The following is a 17,607-nucleotide window of genomic DNA, read 5'->3' as shown; positions in this document are numbered from 1 at the left end:
CTTTTCCTTTCCCATGAATTATGATTCACCAATAAAAACAATATTTTGCCAGTATTAAATAAAATTCTGATGGAATTCAAAGGTTCTTCTACTACCTCCATTCATCTGAGGAAAGAGAATGATACCATCAGGTAAACTGGAAATATGTGCACAAGAAAGAGTAGAATAAGGTTTCAGAATTCAGGAGCATGATCACAACCCTTTCTTTCTGCTCTATGTGGAGTTCTGGTCTCTTGCTCTAAACTTCTACTAAACTTTGGACTATAATCACCCTATTTCTGCTAAAATAGATTTTATCTCTGTACAGATCCAGTCTGAAAACCATCTTCTTAGGATGCATAAAAAGCTTTAGCGTTCAATATATACTCAAAAGAAGTAGAATGCTATAGTCGTATATTAGAGATTGGAGTAATAATGAAATCCTTCCTATTCTGATGTTAATCATAAGGGGTGTTGAAAAACAGTAGCTGGGTTCTTTTTTAAAAAAAGGAAAAGAATAGGAAAAGAACTCAGACATGGATTTTTTTTTTAAGCAAATTTTGGGAAAAAAAAGGAACATTGCAGTATGTGATCATGTGATCATATGCATTAATATGCATTAAAATTTTAATTACTTAAAGGGTTCAGCAAATTTGCCTAGGAAACCATGAGGTGACTGCTCATGGCAAAATCATGGAAAGTCAGTGATGGGACACAAACAGGAAAGCAGAAAGGAATGGTAGTATAACTAATGCCATCAGCATGCTTGTGGTTTAACCCCAGCCAGCAACTAAGCACCATACAGCTGCTCGCTCACTTCCCCCTCCTCAGTGAGACGGGGGAGAGAATCAGAAGAGTAAAAGTGAGAGAACTCATGGGTTAAGAACTGTTTAACAATTGAAATAAAGTGTAGTAGTAATAATAATATACAAAGCAAGTAATGTATGATGCAATTGCTCACCACCCGCCGACTGATGCCCAGCCAGTCCTCAGGCAGTGATAACTGCCCCCCTGGCTAACTCCCCCTGTTTACATACCTGGGCATGATGATGTATGGTATGGAATAGCCTTTTGGCCAGCCTGGGTCAGCTGTCCTGGCTGTACCCCCTCCCAGCTTCTTGTGCACCTGGCAGAGCACGGGAAGCTCAAAAGTCCTTGACTATCATAAGCACTACTTAGCAACAACTAAAACATCAGTGTGTTATCAACATTATTCTCATCCTAAATCCAAAACACAGCACTATACCAGCTACTAGAAAGAAACTTAACTCTATGCCAGCTGAAACCAGGACAGTGTCCACCCCTTATTCTATACCATCTACGTCATGTTCAGGTCCTACCCTTTCTAATAGATTCCAACTAATCACCGCCACTTTTCCTGTCTTTTGATATATATACACACAACTATCATTCCCTTAGTCTATGGGCTATCCCTCTAAAACGTCCGTTGAGTTCATTCAGTCCATTACTTTGGGCCCCATCTGTTGTAACAATCTTTCAGGGCAGGAGAGATGGTGTGTGACGTTGGATTGTTGCATGCTGAAGCCAGTTCTGGTTCCATCACTACTGCACTTTGCTCGGTTTCATCAAAGTTCATTCTTCATTAATCTGGGTGATTCTTCCTGTAATACCATTGATATGGCATATAGCCATCATAGAAGTGATGATGTACAGTATTATATAGCAATTAACGTCATACAATTCAATTCATTGGCTGTTTTCACTGAAAATCAAATCCTCTTGAGGTACACATCAGACTTCCCATCCTTCCACATCACCTATGAACTGCACCCAGGTCCTTGAGTAAAAGCAAGGGTTTGCCCTTGCCTGAGGCAGGAATAACCCAGACTGCCTTCCCCAGCACCTCAAATACTGTGTTCAGTTTTGGGCCCCTCGCTACAAGAAGGACATTGAGGTGCTGGAGCATGTCCAAAGAAGGGCAACGAAGTTGGTGAAGGGTCTAGAGCACAAGTCTTATGAGGAGCGGCTGAGGGAGCTGGGGTTGTTTAGTCTGGAGAAGAGGAGGCTGAGGGGAGACCTTATTGCTCTCTACAACTACCTGAAAGGAGGTTGTAGCGAGGTGGGGGTTGGTCTCTTCTCCCTAGTAATGAGTAATAGAACGAGAGGAAATGGCCTCAAGCTGTGCCAGGGGAAGTTTAGGTTGGGTATTAGGAGAAATTTCTTCACCAAGAGGGTGGTCAAACATTGGAACAGGCTGCCCAGGGAAGTGGTTGAGTTTCCAGCCCTGGAGGTATTTAAAAGATGGGTAGACATGGTGCTTGAGGATATGGTTTAGTGGCGGACTTGGCAGTGATAGGTTAATGGTTGGACTCGATGATCTTAAGGGTCTTTTCCAACCTTAACGATTCTGTGATTCTATATTTTTATGTGCACCACAGGGACTTTATCCCCTTCTACAGTATGTAAAACTTTTGACTGGGCAGGGCCAGGTTGATTGGCAGATCCTCTAGTGTTGACTGACTGGGTGGGTATTTGCTAAATGCGTATCCCAGTGTTTGAATGTCCCACCACTCATTGCTCTCAGTGTAGTCTTTAACAGTCCGTTATATCATTTGATTTTCCCAGAGGCTAGTGCATGATAGGGGATGTGATATACCCACTCAATGCCATGCTCTTCGGCCTAGGTGTCTATGAGGTTGTTTCAGAAATGAGTCCCATTTTCTGACTCAACTCTTTTTGGGGTGACATGTTGCAATAAGAGTTGTTTTTCAAGGCCAGGATAGTGTTCCGGGCAGTGGCATGGGGCACAGGATATGTTTCCAGCCATCCAGTGGTTGCTTCCACCGTCGTAAGCACATGATGCTTCAATAGAAGATTGATCCTGTCAAACAAGTGTATCATTTTTGAGATCTCAGATGTGTTCAGTGAAGGCATCTCTGTGGTGTAATATATCCAAGGCATTTTTGAGACAGGTGATATATTGGAACAATGTTCTGATGAGAAAATTACCACTACACAAAATCAAGAGAACCCACAGAAGCAGGGTAGTGACTGAGTGAGAGTAACTGTAAAAGTTCAAGTCATGGTCCCATGGATTGGTTTCTGGGCAGATGCTGCCACTGTTTATTCTTGGCCCAGTCTAATCCAGGAGGACTACACCTGTAAATACCACACTTGTAAGTTTCTGATGACACAGAATTAGTGACCGAATAATAATGATAAATTGCATATGGGGTATAGAGACTGCTCTAGATCACTTACAGAAGTAAACAAGCAGGTACTTCAACACAAATGTTTTTGTGTGGTCACCTTACAAGGTTATATTTCCAGGCATGCAGAAAGTGTGTCAGTCTTAGGAAACTGGGACTTTGTCCTCGAAATCACTAACTGAAGAGCACCAGAGCAGTGAAACAACTGAACATGAGTGGGCAGTCTGATGTAGCTGAGGCTCAATACAACTTCTGAAGATTTAGTCGGGAAATATCATATACGAACAAGGGAGTACTATTTTTGCAGTTGTCGTGGCACGAAGAGGGACTTGCATGTTTCTTTCTATCTATTTCAATTGCTTAAGTGAGAGTTATAACTGTTGTTATGAGTCATGAACCTCTGGCACTAACGATACACTTTTGTTTTGAGTTCTAACAGTCATTCTTTAAAACAACTGCTGAAGGATTGAAAAGGATTCAGGAAAGAATAATAGGAAAATATTTTTTTCTAGGGAGAAACTAAGAAAATTTAATCAGTTTAGTGCATCAAAGAGAAAATTAAGAGGTGATAGTGGGAAGAGATGGCTTATTGTAGGTGGTGTTTCTGTCAGAAAGATGGATCCATGAGATTCAGAAGCTGGAAGCCAGACTAAGGTAAATTCAAAGAGAGTAATTAATCAGTGGAACAACTTTCCTTCAGTTATGATGAATTCTCTGTCACTGGCAGCTTCTAAATCAAGTCTCAATGTCTTTCTAAAAGATATCTTAATGCTCAAAATAAGATATAACTCTCAAGAAGAAATCATTTATGTGAGATTTTTGGTCTACTGTGTAAAGGAGAAGGGGAAAAAAGATCTCCGCTCTTAAAATGTATCCATGAAAATGTTCCCTGTAGTTTACATGTGCTATCAATATTTAAGTCTTTCGCATCATTTTGAGATGTGTGCACAAAACACACTGTATGTCTTATCAGAGAGAATTCAAAGTGAATCCGAGAGCAAAATAAATATGATTATAATCAAATTGGAAAAAAAAAAAAAGCAAAACAAAGCTATTGAATTCTAGGTATGCCAGTCCTGTTTCTCATAGCTGGGTCAAAAACTGTTTTTCTTTTTCAAGCAGATACAGACAAAATATATGGAAAGTTTTCTCAGAAAATGTGGTCACGTCTCTAAGCGTTTTACCACCAGAGCTCCACATTAAGCAATTAAACAGCAAGTCTTTCTGGAGCATCAGCATGACAGCCACAGACTAAATAATTCTATCAAGATATGTAATATTGTGATATTGTAATATTACAATAATTGTAAGATGTGTAATATAAATATTACATGTATATGTAATATATGTAAGTCTGAGAGTAGTGGACTGTGTGGAAGTCTTTTCTTGTTGGTAGTGAAGCAGGCAGCATTGCGTTGCTAAATGCAGTCTGTTTTTATGGTGGATATTTCTATGCTGAAATGCCACAGCGGGGTATTTTTTTGTATCAAGAAGAAACTACAGTCACTTCTGATAAAAGTAATGGCTGAGCACTGCATGCTGCTTTATTTTAAAGACCTTTGGTTTGTACATTTTGCTCCTGGTTTAGGGTTTAGCATTTTAGCATCTTTATGAAATTGCAAGTTGCGTTTTTTGAAAGGTTGCTAGAAAGCAAGTCCAGTGGCCAAGCAATGGTGTGCTTAGAGATGACTGGAAAATACCTAGGATCATTCCTCTAGATCTGTATTTTGTACCTGAGACAAGAAATCTGTCCGTGATCATAAAAAGAGAGTGAGCAAGACTAGACGTGCCAGTAGACACTGGGACTGGTTGCTTCATCTCCATTTCTCAGACCTGTCAGAAACAGCTGTGAATATGCTTTGCGGGGCGGGAGGCGGAAGGAGGAGGGGAGAAGTTCTCGCCAGTTAGCAGGATTTTCTGGAACATCATTGTGTATGTCACTGGTGATCTCTGTAAGTAATGCACTCTGAGGGATGGAATGAGATCTGGTTAGAAAATCATCTCAGGTTTGGTCATTAATCTGTGGCATTGGTTTACCTTTCGAGTATGTAGAAATAGGCTGGCAATGAGCAGATGAATAAGTGAGGTGAAGTGATAGAGTGCAACTTCTGTCCGTGGCAAAAAAAGATAAAACCTCTGCTTTTACCCAGTTTCTGTCCTGACTGTCATGTCTACCGCTGTGATACTCTTTTCTCTTCATTGCTCCTTTAATTAAAAGAAACCTCCCCGCCTCTCTGGGGCACATCCCTGAGGAGAGATTGTTTTTGGATGAGAAGCATATTCTGCTCTTTCATCCTCTTCAAAACCCAGAGTTTATTTTCCCTCTGTTTGTCAATCAGTATGAAAAAGCCTTTTTTTGCTCTTAGTGCACTGGAAACAAATATGAAGAAAAACCAGAAAGCTCCAGGCAGTTTTAATGTGTGGGAATGCAATGCTGATGTAAAGCTGCAGCAGATGTATGCCTTAATTAGATGTTAATGAACAGAGAGGCCCATATAACTGAGCAGCTCTGAGGGTGTGGAAGGAAGCAGAAAGATGGGACAGTAAAAGGACTTTGATATCAACTGCATAAAGGTACGTTTAAACATTTCTCTGTCTGCTGCCGTTTCTTGTATCCAGCCTGGATTTTCCCATCACTGTGTGGCAGCAAATCATTTTGTTTCTTGCTGATACAGTGAGGGGAACCGAACCACATGCTCTCCTTCCCTCAGCCATGCTTTGAATTGCTTCAGTTCTCCAACTCCAGGGGAGAGCCAGCAAACCTAAAGCGGCAGAGATCCATGAGGCAAAATTTTTGGCAAATCTTAGGTGTCAGAATTATGGAGACAGTTAAGGGGGCAGCTAGAGAAAAGACAACATGCTCTGGACTTGGAAGCAACAGGTAAAGAGTACAAGCAGAGATGAAAGGGGAACAAAACAAGATGCAGAGGCAGGAAAAACAAGAAATTATGTCAGGCACCAAGATCACAAATCACCTTTGACTATACAGGTAAATTAGTGTGCAGAATGGCTAGCCAAAACTAGCATAACACGCAAGATTAAAAATACCTGTGAAGTAGGGTTAGGGAGGCACTGATAAAAGAAAATCAAAGACTATCAGATAAAAACACCAGAGAGACAAATAACATGGTAATAAGAGTGATGATAGGTTTAAACACTTACTATGCTGCTTGCTGAGAGGAATACATATATTATTCAGTGTATACAAATCTCCTTGGATGTATTTTTTGGGAGTAGTTTAAAATCAGGGCATTTTCGTTGTCTGTCCTCAGTGTGGCATTACAAATCTTATTTATGGATTACAAGGCACTCTAGGCTCTGCAATATTCCCAACAAAAGGCCTTTTCTCTTCTGGAGTTTATGCAGCTGCTGCTGATGATCACAGGTCTGGTGATCACAGGTCTGACCTCTAAATCCCTGTAAAAACCACGTCACTTCCCAAGGCCAAGGCAGTGTGAGCAGCCTGGGAGGAGAGGCTCAGTGGAGGCTAGGAGATGTGGGCGAGGACACAAATCTTTTCTTCACAAGAGAACTGAGGTTCAGAGGCTCTGTTTCAGGAGGTTTTGGTTTTATTTTTCTCAGATGCGCAATAGGAAGCGTTGTGTGCAGCCTTCGCTGTCTGTAGCAATGGACCTTACTGGTGATGAAGGGGTTCAGGGACTGAAGTCCAGTCTCAAATGGGGATTGCAGGCAGAGATGGCTGCTGATCCTGTACTTCTAGGAATGCATCCTGATGCAGTAAGAGTATTCTTTGTTTGTTAATTTTTTTGGAAATATATTTGGATTAACTTCTGTGGAGAGATAGTCTAATGTGGGCTCTAAGTACTTGGACAGATAAATAGACAGGCAGGCCAGACTGTCTTTATTTTTCTTCCTGCTTGCCTGCCTGCCTGTCTATCTGCCTTCTGATCTATCTATCTACATTTTTTAGTCTCCCAATGGCGTAGACAGCCTGTCTTTCTTGCTAAACAGGGACTCCCCTTCCCAACAGCCTGTCTGTTTGAAGCCAGTATAACTTCAGTATGACAAAGGAGTTTTATTCCCTATAATAAAATAGTGTTTTTGTACTTTACAATCCATGAAGGTCTCAGTGCCCTTTGTGAAACCCATTACTTCCAACACACCTTCTTCTGCCCCTTCCACTGAATTAGCACCTACCTGTGGCACTAGTACCACCTTGCTAATTTTGGAGCAGGGAGTACCTCTGTGTATTCTGAGGCCAACTTTTAGCCTTTCGTGGGACAGAGAGGGAGTTCCTGGGTCTTGTGTCTGGAAAGGTTAGGGCAGGCACATGTAGTGCAGGACATTTATACCTGGTATTGGGCTCAAAGAAACCAGGAGGGCTAGGGACAATCAAGAACAGGCTGGGAAATCAGGGCTACACTGTTGCCTGACACTCTGGCATTGACACACACCTGGCTTCCTCACCCCTGCCTGGCTCACAGTGCAGAGGCTTGTGTCCTGAACCTCACAAATAATGGCTTGCTGAAGGACTTCGGCTCAGTGTGGAAGCTGAAGGGCAGTGAGGGGTGGTGGGAGGGCTAAGGACACGTGGAAGATACTAACTTGCAGGTGTAAACTGGAGCTCCAGAGGATTTTGAGACACACAGTTTTTTTACTGAAGTGAAAATATCTAGTAGGATGTATGATCTTCGATATGACAAATATGTCACAGTAAATACATTGCGTGCAAAAAAAAATATAGCCAGTATACTTACCTAAATATTTACACAGCGCTCATGGTGTCTATGTTATAACACCTAACCTTGTTCGTATAGAACATCCTAAGAACTATTAATGAGTCACAGAAAGTTTACTACGGCTTACATTGCTGCATTACTACATTCTTTGTAAACACTACTTCCTTTTTGAAGAAGTGTCTTTTAGTTGTGTTTGCTACTAGTTTGCTACTTAGACAGCATCAAACTCTGACAGTTCCTAGAAGTGATCTGGCAAAGTGGCAGGAATTCCAATGTATTGGCTACTGCCAAGGAAGCTGAGTCATCCACATTTATTAATCCTGTAGATTCTGTTAGTATCATTCATTTTTCAGCAGAGTGAAAAAAAAAAAAATAAATCAAATCTTCTGTACAGATGCATAGTAGGTAAGATGTAACAAAAAGCCACTGTTTAAAATAAGATTTGTCCATCTCCTTTTGTCCCCAGGTCCTTTATCAAATGCATAGGCAATAAACCAAGAGATAAGTATCAAACTAATTGATTGCCATGTCATTTCTCCTCCTCCCTTCTCTCCAGAATTTGCACAGCTGATCCATGCCTAGTGCTAAGGAGGTACCTGTATTATTGTCTTGTGGGTGAAGCAGCGTACTGTAAAACTAATGCATTTTGTCTGTAGGGGAAATAAAATCTATAATGATTTAAAGAATCTGCCAGAGAAAAAGAACAAGCTGGGATCCTTCTAGGAACCTCATCTTCAGCCAGGAGCATTTGTGTTCTATTTAAAAATGCAGAAGGAGCATTGACATCTAGTGTTTGTTCCAGTATTTTACTAAAGAGATTTAATGGTCCACAATTCAATTTGAAGTGAAAGTATCCCCCAAATGACTCTTTATAAAGTCTTTTGGAGACCAAAGTCAATATCTATGGGCCCTTGGAGATGCAGCAATTGATTACCTGTCCAAGTCAATGAGCATTAAAACCCAAAGAGATTCAGAAGTACATTTCACTGTTACAAAACCTCACCCCTGATACCACTGAAGCACATTGACTGGTCCACGGTGAAGTTCAGTATATAAATAAAACATCTTGTTCTGAGACCTAATTGAAGTTTTGTAACATGCAGAAAACTGTAAGTTAACACTTTTTGCTGTAGTGTTGGTATGCTTGAATTTGTACCTTTAGTGCATGTCTCAGTGCATGGTGGGCATAAAGTGTATCAGATTTTGGAGCCACTTATTCCTTTGTCTGCTAACACTGTCATCCTTTGTCTCCTTGGCTTGTAGAATAATGTCACCTGGTCTTCTCAAAGCTCCTTTCAACCTGAAGAGCTCTGCCAGCAGTGTACAAGAATCACTTAATCCCCTCTAAAATGAAGTCAATTGAGCAATTGCTTTGTGACTCTCGGAAAGGTAGGAGCTGTTTAAGACAGCCAACAGCTTATGACTGAAAAGGAGAAAGAACAGTGTCCAACTGTAGCTGCATATATGATAAATACACTGTGAGTGACAGCAACTGGGACTCAGCAGGGGAAGGAGTTGATTCAATCTTTTGGAAATTAGAAATGCTTCTCTGAGGAAAATGCTAACTTTATGAATTTAGGATCTAGGTTTCACATCTTACCTGAAACACATCCTTTACGAACACTAAGTCAGGGGATTGTTGCACTAACTGAAATGGAAGTGGGTAATTTCTTGGAAATCCGATGTCACGTCTTTCATTTCTGTTTTCACTGAATCTCATGGCTGAGTCCTGATGATTAAACAAGATTCCATTGGAGAGGAACTCAGTAGGTCTTCTAATTCTGAACCTTAATTTGGGGTCTGCTGTACCTAACCTGAATGTACCCACCATCCATGAGAGGCATTTGACTAACTGTTGTCTATTAAAATCCCTTAGGAGATAGAGATTCTGCAGTCCTCGATGACAATACTCTAAAGTACCACTAATGTCCAAGCAACATTTCCCTATCATGCTCCCTTCTGGAATTTCATATATGCAATGTGTATGAACCATGTGGCACATGCCAATAAATATCACGCCTAGAGAATGTCCCGTCCATAAAGCGTGTGAGCTGTGCTCTTGCTCACAGCACACTTTAAATGTCCTGTGTTTCAGAGAAGTATCAGACTTTCTGCACAGTACTGACCCATATTCAACTGCTTCTTGTTTCTAATTAGCTCTCAACAATAATAAGCATATAACCAAAAAACACTCATGTTTTTTTGAGAGATCTAGCTAAAAGTTTTGTTTGTTTCTATAAGAAGAGTAGCAATATGAGGAAATAAGTATTGTAATAGCTAACTTCAATACAAGGACAGCAAATATTTTGAGCTTTTTTGGGGGTGTGGGGGAGGTAAGTTTGTAGTGCAACTGTGTGTGAGTTTGGAAATTTTATAAAGTGTGTAGCTGAAATCCTGCCCACCTTTTAAAAAAGGTAAGAAGGACAGTCTGGGCTACGGGCTAATCAGCCTCCCTGCAGCCTCCAAAAGGGTGTAGACAGTGTCCTGATGGAAGCTGTTTCCAGGCACATGAAGTACTAGAAGGTAATTTGAAGAAGCCAGCTCCCGGTCCCTGGATTTACCAGGGGCAAATTGTGCCTTCTACGATGGAATGAACGATGTTGTGAATGACAGGAGAGAAGTTTATGTTTTTTACAAGCACGTGTCATTTGGCACAGCTTTCTACACACTGTTCCATAGCATCCTGCTAGCCAAATTGGAGAGATGTTGACTAGGGAGTAGACTACAAGGCGGGTGATGGGATACAATTTAGAAATGCACATGAAAGTATCAAATAAATGTGACAAACTGTCTGTCTAAGAAGTGGTTACTAACACCTGTCATTTACTTTCTGTCTACCATGGCAGAGAAACGTGAATTTAAAGACAACTAAGGGCTTCACTTTGTTAGAAGAATCACTTGATTATTAGTATGAGAGAGAGTTAAAAGAATATATGTTGATTTTATTCTTCAAATATACAATGCTCCTATGGGTTCTTTTTTACATTTCTTCTGTTCACAGTGTTCACAGAGAGCTGTTTATTGCTTTTCTTTCTAGTTACTTTTTGATGAGGTAATCAACAAATGTGTCATAAGTGGACTTACGCTGTGTCTTGAGATATTAAATAGCAGCAGCAATCTGGCTTCACAAATCCCTTTTTTATGAAGAAAAAATCATAGACAAAGAAGATTTTTTTTTTCTTACTTTAATTAATTAAATACATGAATTTTAAAAATACTGAAAAACAAAGGTAATGAAAAGGAAATTAAGTGTTTCAGAAATATATTTGGATTATTTTTTTTCTTCTAGGATTATTGTTCCTTACCTTTCCCAGAAAGTTAGTGCATGAACTTTGTTGTTTTCCAGGGTGAGTTCTACCTGGAGGCTGCAAGAGCTGAGCCAGCCTTTCTCTGCTGATTTCTCTTTTTTTTAATCAAGAAAACCTCAACAGCCTGGTGCATTTTCACACAGGTCCTGATTCGGTGAGTAGTTAACTGATTTAGTTAAAATACACATTAAAACTTAAACATAGCTGTAATCTCACTGATTCATCTGGATTATTCATATGTCTAAAAGAGATATAAATAGGATTAAATATATTGCTAGATCAGGTGTATACTTTGCCACAAAGTTTTAAGCTGCTGTTTCAGTTATGAAAACTTTGGGAATTCCAGTGTCCCATAAATACTTAAAAGTACTGTAGACACATAGATCTGTGTCAACCTGCTACAATTTTACTCATTTGACAATAGTTGCAGACTTTTGCTAGTCAAAGGAAGGAGGCCAACCATCTCCAAACTCTGGTTGTTCATAACTCCTTCTTACAGCCCACTGAAAAGAGTACTTTTTACTTTAGTTTTGATAGTTAATCTAACACAGAGAAAATTAGTGGGTTTTTTTTTTTTTAGATTAGAAATAATTGCAAAAATATATTTACTTATTTAGTATTTTGATGTGGAACAGGGAAAGCTCATTATTGAGTCAGACCCTCAGCTGTATAATCTGATGACATTTTATCTTCTGTAGGTACAGTTAGTCAGAATTTTTAATATGTAACTGTTTGTGCACCATGGGGAAATAGCAGGTGGTAGTGAAAATGAAATGAGGTTTACTTTGGGAAATGTTTCAGGCCCAGATTCTTCCATCTGAACTGAAGTCTCAAGCAGTTTGAGGTACATCTATTGAGAAATAAAAACTTTTAACTCATTATCTCACTACCAAGGGTCTTTTTTGTTTTGTTTGGTTTGCTTAGTTTTTTTTAGGTGTTTTGTTTTGTTAGTCCAGGAAAAGGAATGTTAACAACATATCATTACATTTATGGCTTATCAGCGAAACTTTTGTTTTTGGGAAGGACCTAGAGAAAGCAAGATTAACTGATTTCCAAGGGCAAAAGAAAAGTATAGATATGAGGTATGACATGGCATTAAAGCTTCCTGGGGATGAGGGTAGCTGATTAGAGAATTTCAGACAATACTCTCTTTCCTGAAACTAAATCAAGAAAGTCAATTAAGATAAAGTTAGTAGATAATTTTTGATCTCTAGAGATGGAAAGAACTCAAGAAATAGTCATCTTTTCCAGACAGACATTATTGGTCCTCAACCCAGGAAATAAAAAGATTAACTAAATAAGAGGAATGATAGAGGCAAATGTGCCTGCTATGTGACAGCTGTGTAACTGAATGCTTCTAGCCAAATCTGCTTTCTTTGCTTTGGACAAAATATGAGGATTTTGGCTATTTGGGATTTATGGAGGATTGATGCTGAAGAGGCATAGCAGCTCTGAGAGAAAGGTGGATTTTTGTAATGGTGAAAGGCTGCACAGGTAGCCCTTAGATATCTTCTAATTTTGTGGTCTTACAGACTCTGTTGCTCCTACAGAGAAAGACTGCGCGTATGCAGTAGGTCTAGCGAGAGATTGAGCAGACAGCACAAATTATGTTCTTTCCATGCAAGTGTTTGGGTCTGGGAAATCCGTGACAAAGATATGATTTTTCAGGCTGAGGTGGACACCAAACTCAGTGCCTTGAAGGAAAGTCTGAGAGGAGATGAAATGAAGGAGGGAACAGACTTGAGGATGCAGGACTGACAACCCTGCAGTCCAATATTCTCTCTTAAACCACCACACAAGCAGCAGAAATGGCTCTTCCTCCTGCCATGCTTTTAAAAGCTCTGAATCTTCATACACACATCAGTCATGAACTGAAGGGAAGAGCCCAAAGGGTGAAGGGGTTGTTAGTGCATTTAGTCACTTGTATCTTTGCTACTGCTGCCAGCAGAAGAGAAAGAGCTGGAACTGCTCATAAGTGATTTTTTTAAAAAACTGCTTTTACCTGTTTTAGCTTCTTTGAGAGAAATACATCCTACCTATTCCTGTGCACCTCATGAAACTTCAGATTTTTTTGTCTCCACCAGTACTCCCGAAAATAAGGAACTCTTATTTGTCCTTGTTTTACTGATCTAAGACACACGAAGTCTAAGTGATTTGACCAGTGATGCACAAGGAAATTTGTGATAGAGCAAACAGTTAAATCCAGCATCTGTATCCCAGACTATCCTGCTTCCCCGTAAACAGTTGTTCCTTGGTGAATGGATTAACAGACAGAGTTCTCTTTAGCAGCTGTAAAGCTGCATAAAACAACATTCATTGCCAATTTTAACAAGTGAACTACGGGTGCAGAGCTCCACCTATTTTTTGAATCCCAGACATTTTTATTTTATTTCTTAGAGTTTGGAATGAATCTCCACAATTACATTCACTGATAGTGAGAGATACTTCTACAAAGAGATCCAGTTCACGCTAAGTCTTGGACAGAGAATTTATCTGCTTGGCAGAGAACTTGCTCTTCACTGCAAACCCTGTTTGCTGCTGTCATAAAGGTGTGACACACAAGATCAGGGTGAGAATGAGCTGAATTTCCTCTCCCTGATCGCCTACCACAGTCAATATGATGAAGGTTAATTAAAACTGCTGTCACCTGACTGAGGTCAATATGCAATAGTTTCTCAAGTTAATGCTACAACCACCTGATAAAAAACCATAGATTGGAGGGTTAGTAATCCATATTTGCTAGGGGTACACTTTACTTCTGGGAGAAGGAAAAAAAAAAAAAGCAATAGAAGAGAGCTTCTGTGAAGTGCAAGTCTGTGACAATGATTGGAAAAGCTCTGTGTATCTCCCAGCTGAACTGCAAGGTGACTAGTGGGGAGCTGAGATAAGGTTTGTTTGTGCAGTAGCCCAGTCCTCTGAGCATTGAGGTCTCGCTCAAAGAAGCACACAAACGTCCCACACCTTATTAAAAGCAAGTGTCCAGGAAAGGAAGGTGGCAATTTGTAGAAAAATGGGAAAGCTGGAAAAAAGATGGGGAAAGTCCAGCTAATCCAAGTCAAAAACCAAACTCTGATAGTTGTTTGCCACAGGGAGAGAGCTGCTAATTCAAATCACTGCAGATCATTTTACCTTAACACTGACCTGTTGATGTTTAAGTAGAGCAAACTCCCTTCAGTAGAAGATGAAATATCAGATTACATCTTCATATGAAGATTATTGCAGTGTTGTCAAGATCAGTTTTTATGTTAACACGTGCTGCTGCCCAGCATTTGCACAATAGTCAAAGACTTCTCCCTCACCAGCTTAACAGCTTTAAACGTCTCTCATTCTTAGCCCTCCTCACAATTCCTACTTAAATATACAATGTGTGATTCTGGGAAGCATTTTGAGATACAAAATTAAACCAAAGTTCTGCAAATCAATTAACATTAAAGACCCCTATCATTTGCAAATCTAGCCATTAAGGCTCTTTTTTTGTGTGTTTGGTTGGTTGGTTTTTTTCCCAATCTTTGAAATTCCATGCAGAAGTTTTAATCAGTGAGGATTCAAGGGCTTTCAGGCAAACAGATATTCTTGGGAAGGAGCACTTAATGGAGTTTCCTTCTTCATCCTCCTGTCACACCCCAGAAGAGACAGACCCTTTCAGAACTGCAGCAGTGTGGGTTTCCACCTGCACATTTGTTAACTCTGGGATGAAACAAGTGGTGGTGGTTAATGGTCCTGGGTCCGCCACTCTAGAGCCATAGGAGAGGAATGGTACTGTTCTTCTCTCTGCAGGACGTGGCTAGCTTTCATTGACCTGAGTGAGAGAATGAGGCCCTGGGAGTTTTATAAAAGCCAAAAGTATTTTGCTATGATGACAACTTCTGAAAGAAGAAAAAGTTAAATGTCCTCACAAGTATGTCAGAAACAGTTTTGCATGTCTCTAAGCGGTGTTAAGGAATGATTTTTATTGAATTTTCTCTCTTCTATGTACGCTTGTTCTCTCGTGCTCTTTCTCTCTCTGGGGGGATCAATGGAGACTTTTAACAAGGTGAACTTTGAAATAGAAATCACAAATGATTTTCTACAGTACTTCAAAAAGGAAAAAAAAGTAACTCTAACATGTACAGAGAAATGACAAGTCACAGTTGTCTAAAGCCTTAGGGGTTTGATGGTTCAGTCTACTTTGCATACGAAAAATTTTCACATACATATGGTTAGAGAATCACATATTACTTAAGACTGCAAAAATGTCAGCACACAGTTATCCACATGCCAAGTAAATACTTGGTTGCATATCCAGTTTGGGACAAAAGTCAAGCCGTAAATCTTTCTTAACAAAGTTACTGATTCAGAATGGGACTTGACTTACGGGTCTAGTAGCTTTTCCACCTCTGTTCCCACAATCTGTTGCTTATTTGAAAATCTGGCATATGATGTCCGTTTCACTGTGAAGTCCGAGTGTTTCATAGTAGCACATCAGGCATTATCAGTCTCGGTTCATCCTTCTTAATCTCCCCTCCCATCTGCTGAGTTTGCCCACAGTTATCTTCTTTCTTCTATTCTTTCACAGTCCAGCTAAATATTTTTTTTCTCCCTCTGCTTGTCAGCTCCTGTGTTTGGGATTATTCTGATCTCATTGTGCCTCAGTCCCTGATCCTTTACAGCCATGCATAGAGGTTTTCTTTCGTAAAATATCTTATTAGTCTTTCTGGCCCCTCCTCTTTCATGAGGCCAGATCTGGGTGTTGACTCATTCACTGTAAATGAAATGTATTAAAGCTGGGCATTGGTGCTCTGTCAGATCACCAACTGCTGCCCAGAAGGGAACTTCTGGACTCCTGGTTTTGAAGGCTTTGGGAGGGCCATGGCTTACTGTAATACATTATATTCTAATGCATCTTTTTTTCTAGTTCTCTTTTTCTGTCTCTGGTCACTAGGTATTAATTTACATGGAAATGGAATCAGATTCTGGCTCCTCTCTGCTGTCTGCCTCACAAAAGCATCTCTGTCAAATTCATTTGGCAGTCCAATCTGTCCCCTATGTGGTCATCATCAGAACTACTCAAACTTGCTTTTAAGCCTGCAAAATGAAAATGTAGAATATATTTATTATTTTTTTTTTAAGTTGCCATCTTCGAGCTGGTATCTAGTTTTAAACCTCACATATATAGAAAACATGTTCTTCCTTTGAAAGCTCATGTACTTAGTGCACTATGGAATTCCAGTTATGTAGGTATATCAAATTTAATTGGAAAATATCAGTTATGTAATCAATCTGCAAAATACCCTGCTACTATCCAAGTGACCTGGGTTCAACTTTTGGCTTGACAACAGATTTCTTTTTGTGGCCTTGGGTGACTCCCTTACTTTACTCTGTCAACTTCTACCCTTCCACAAGAGGCAGTTTTATTGCCAAAGATTCACTGCTTTCCCAGGACATTGTAAATAAAACACACCACTGAAAATGAGTCTTTGAGATATTTCTGTGAGGAGGGACTATCTAATTAGGGAGGTAGATAGAGTTAATAATAACTTTCACACACAAGCAACGGCATACTGACACTTCTAGCAATCTCATTGCCTGTAACCTACTGTAGCTCATAAAAAAAAGATTAAAGTCCCACAGTGAGCCACGGAGAGTCTGTGTTTCTTTATCCTGCTCATTTCTGAGAGTCATCTTCCTCATCACTGCTTGATTTAAAAGAAAAATTGACACATATGATGGTTGGTTTGTATAAAGGTATGCTAATCACTTACTGCTTTCAGTTTATAAAGGCTGCTGCATTGTTAGAAATTTCATCCCTAGTATGTGGCTTTGGAAGCCAAGATGATTTAATTGCAGGTGGGACACAGAAATGCTAATGAAAGAAAAACACAGTCTTAGGGAGCAAGGAACAAATTACAGAGGGTTTTTTATTTTTTTTCCAGTGGGATATGAGGTCATCATTAACAGCAAGATGGCTCTCAGAGATAGCTGCCTGCAGGAATAGATTGGGGGTTTATCAGGCTGCCAAGCTGCATTGTTGGGGATTTTTTGAAGTGAGAAGAATGTGTGAGATGCTTGTCCAAACGCTGAGTGAGAAAGCAAGCCCTTGATGAATAAAGCCAGTGCAATTTTTAGTGAAATAAATCTAGCTCTGGTTAGAAGCTGGAACTTCATTTTTTGCCTATGAAAACTCTTCTCCTGTCCTGTTCTTTTGATGAGGCCTAAGGCAAGCACATCTAAAAATAATGGAGCAAGATGAGGGAAAAAGGGAAAATAAACCCTTCCAGTATGGAACTTCTAATATATCTTGTTTTTCTGTGATCTTTAAGACCGGGATGCTTTCTTACACTGTATTAAGCACATTGTTAGTACAAATCAAATGCTACTATTTCCATTATTAATGCTATAAAGATCCATTAAGAAACAGGTTAGAGTGACAAATCTTTCACAGTCTCACATATAAAAATTATTGCATGCAGA

General features: G+C 39.8%; 1 long non-coding RNA gene across 3 annotated transcripts in view; it reads left to right on the top strand.

The window, feature by feature from the left end:
- The window catches only part of LOC148053245 (uncharacterized), a 67,458-nt gene that overhangs the window by 17,027 nt on the left and 32,824 nt on the right, over positions 1-17,607 (top strand). For 2 of the 3 annotated variants that reach the window (XR_015708407.1, XR_015708409.1), the window contains exons 2-3: positions 9,113-9,238; positions 11,196-11,311. This is a non-coding gene — a long non-coding RNA (uncharacterized LOC148053245). Of the gene's footprint in view, positions 1-8,356; positions 8,442-9,112; positions 9,239-11,195; positions 11,312-17,607 lie in introns of those variants that run through there. The other variant, XR_015708408.1, reaches the window with a different exon arrangement.

Source organism: Nipponia nippon, unplaced genomic scaffold, assembly GCF_047370975.1.
Source record: "Nipponia nippon isolate SJK-2023a ecotype South Korea unplaced genomic scaffold, ASM4737097v1 scaffold_4, whole genome shotgun sequence".
Taxonomy (NCBI): domain Eukaryota; kingdom Metazoa; phylum Chordata; class Aves; order Pelecaniformes; family Threskiornithidae; genus Nipponia; species Nipponia nippon.
Note: the sequence above shows the minus strand (reverse complement) of the source record. Positions and strands in the feature narration are given on the sequence as shown.